Below are 3,599 nucleotides of genomic sequence, written 5' to 3'. Positions count from 1 at the left end.
ACAGCTCTTCACGAAGGATATTTGAACAACAAGATTGTTCAATGAGATAGTCAAAGGATACACCATTTCGAAGCAGGAAACATCAATGTTTATCAGGAAGCGGAAAAACTTGCACAACAGAACATTTACAGCTACTATTTCACCAAGAAACAGTGGGATTTACCGTCACATTACAACACCCTCACGGTTGAAAGGCGAACATGTTTTGTGACGGGGATTCGAACCCGTGACCCACAAATTGAGTCGTGCGCTTTAACCACCAGGCCATGCCAAGCCTATCTGCAAAGTGAAGGCTATGGATACGAAAGTGAACCACAAGCCTAAAAACAATTGCGATGAAGCTGAGTATACCTTCTGGTACTGTTACTAAAGTAATAAACAAAATACGAAAACTGACAAAGGCTCGCAAGCCAAAAGCCCAAAAACTTCCACACACACCTCAAAATTAACGACTAATTTCATGAGAAAGATGGTCGAAAACGTTGGAATCACAGCAATGCTGTTTGATCACATACCTGTCAAGTACCCTGATGTAACTCCAACGGATATTTGCCTGTTTGATTTGCCTTAACGTGGTCTTGGAAGTTGGCGTAGATGTAAAATGGAAGGTGCGTGTAAAGTTCCTACAGATGTATGGCATGTGATTAACTTCGTTGTTTGTCCCACGTAGAAGCTTCCTTTAATATAAATTGCAGGGTCAGATATCATTGTATATATCGTGGATATAAGGTTGAGCATGGACCGACGATGGGTCCAATTTTTCCAAGAGCAGCATGGATCTTGGAACATCGTTCTTATAAAGTACAACTATCTTTCAGTAGCATACATTAAACTTAAACAGAAAAAAAATCACGTTTTGCATAATTAGTTTTACCTTCATAGAAGAAAATCGTATTTCTACGTTTCATCTTTATCACCAGGGCTCGTTCCATCAGCGCTATTTCTTAAAAAAATAAATAAAATTTTTGAAAGCATTTTACATTTTGATGCAATTCAAGACCTGCTATGTGGCTCCTGGTATTCATAATTTATTTGTATTACTTTTGTGAAATGTATTGTAAAAGTGAACAAACGAAAGAATCATCATTTGACAAGTTTATTACAAACATCACCACACAGCCTTACAATATGAATATTCACACTCATCACACTTATGATATACATGTATTAACTATACGAAATCAAAATATGTCGTTTTTACTTATAACCGAGAGGATTGTTGAGCTTTGACTTGATAGGATTTTAAAAGAAAAAAAAAGTCATCAAATATCCTGTTGAATTATTATTTAGCGAAATATTTTTATGTGAACGTTGCATAAAAATATTAAATTACACCATGAATGAATGAGTTAAACCATTAATGTAAAATAATTAAGAAGAATCGTATTATTGTGATTATTAACTTTTTTTTTATCCTAAAATCCTAGAATAGTGATTCCGGATTTTTTGCATCTAGCTTGAGTCAGTCGACACCATCCTTTTAAAACATTATCTTGTTGTTTCTTCATAGTGAGTTATTGATTTTAAAACACCGTCTTTTAGTCTGTTGTAAAGAATAACCCAATATTAATTTTATACTTAATACGTACATACGCTATTTTATTACCTATAACTGCTAAAGAACACAAAAACATTATGGTGAAACAAAACCTAAACATCCCTGAGAGCCTTCTAGTCTTAATCATCACGTGTTCCAAAGTTTCACCATCAGATTTCACCAGTACAGCCATAATGGCAATATTTCTTCATTTGGTAAGTCTTTGCGTTACTGAGCATTAGTTTGTTAAATGCACTTAAAACAAAGCAATGTAACGAAACCAGTGTAAAGAGGCACCTTTCATAATACTATATATAAAAATCATTAAAAATTTTGAATGTAAATTATAATGTGAGAAATTGCCGTTATGTCACCCTTCTAATAAGAGGTGTTTGAAACTTGCATTTCTTCGGTTGAAATCATACACTCAAAGCCCATCCATCGATATGAACGTTTTTGAAAGAAGAGAATATTTCATAGCAGAAAAAGAAGTCTTCCTGCTTTAAAATGCAACTCAAAAGATTTAATGTTTCAACATGTTTGTCACATTTCAATAAAAATGAAGATTTCCTGAATATATGCATTCGTAATTGGAAACGCCATATTCTTACAACTCACAATTTGACCTTGCAGTACGAAAGAAAAAAAAGGAAAGTTACGCCATCCCTAACAACGATTAAATAATTCAAATCTCAATAATTGCTCACCCTGTGTATATTGAGGTATTTCACATTTCTTTGTTTTTTTCTGTTCAAAAGAGCTGATAAAATAAAACAGGAAAGTTCAGCTTATTTTAACAAATGGTTGAATGTGAAAGCTAACATAGAATATCGTAACGTTTGATTTAAAAACACTTCGATATTCGCTACTGTTTCACAGCTAATAATCTCTCGCACAATATTGATCAAGTTTATATCGTCAATTTGAAGCCTTACATTAAAACTGTAGTTATTAGCGAAGTAACTCTAGTGACGACGTTTAAACAACAAAATCTTCTTTAGAATGCACGAAATCACACACATTGCAATGTGACAAACAACATGTATAGAAGCTGTAATTTCGAAATTCTTTCTAACGAACATACATGTATATCGTTGGATAAATAACATTACTTTGACATGCAACCTAGTAACCAAACATAGAAATAGCATTATTTTATACAATAAACTTTTAATATCGAAGTAATTCGAAGAGATTAAAACAAGGTTAAAAATGATACTTCAAAATAAAGTTGTTTAGGAGTCTGAAGGTATCACAGTGTTATGTGGAAATACTTTCATCTGTATATTTAGAAACATGAATTCATTGACAAAATGAATTATTATTTTTTTACACTACCATAGTCTTAATTTTATCTTAACATTATTTTTGTATACAAATAAATTTCTGCACACTTCTTTGAACTTTAATGAATATTGTAATTTTAAACGTTCACTCTATTCTATAAGTAGAAAAATATGTATGACATTTCAATGTACAAAGCCTTATAATTTGTGACGATATGAAAGACAGTTTTTAATATCATTTATGTTTTTCTTTAAAAGAGTTTGAATTTTACAACTGTCGGGGCGAAAAGATTTAAGTTTGTTTATTCTGTGGCCTGAAATTCAACATATTATGCAATGTCAAATTCAACTTTAGAAGTTCGGTCCACTCAATTATAAGTTTCAACAACATAAAAGAGTATAACGATCTCTCTTATTTTATAGCATCAACAAATAAAATAAACTTAATTTGCTTATTCTGTATATAAACATACATACTAAGAATATATTATTTTTGTTTTTGTATATTTGTTTCAGAAATTTCAAAATACAGTGTTGGGCCTCAATTTAAATACTAATCATGAAAAATAGAAACATATTAACATTTGTATTCCATGTTTTATGCAACTGTCATGAGGTAGTTACAGTAAAAGCTAAAAAACGGGATATTATGTACCCATTGTACATAGCTTCACAAATGACTAGCAGTCTATTTGCTAAAAGGATTTTACAGAATATACTCCTCTTATTTTCATAATCTTCACCTTTATATATTTATATTATATTCTAAGATTTCT

Source organism: Limulus polyphemus, unplaced genomic scaffold, assembly GCF_000517525.1.
Source record: "Limulus polyphemus unplaced genomic scaffold, Limulus_polyphemus-2.1.2 Scaffold23, whole genome shotgun sequence".
NCBI classification, from domain to species: Eukaryota; Metazoa; Arthropoda; class Merostomata; order Xiphosura; family Limulidae; genus Limulus; species Limulus polyphemus.
Note: the sequence above shows the minus strand (reverse complement) of the source record.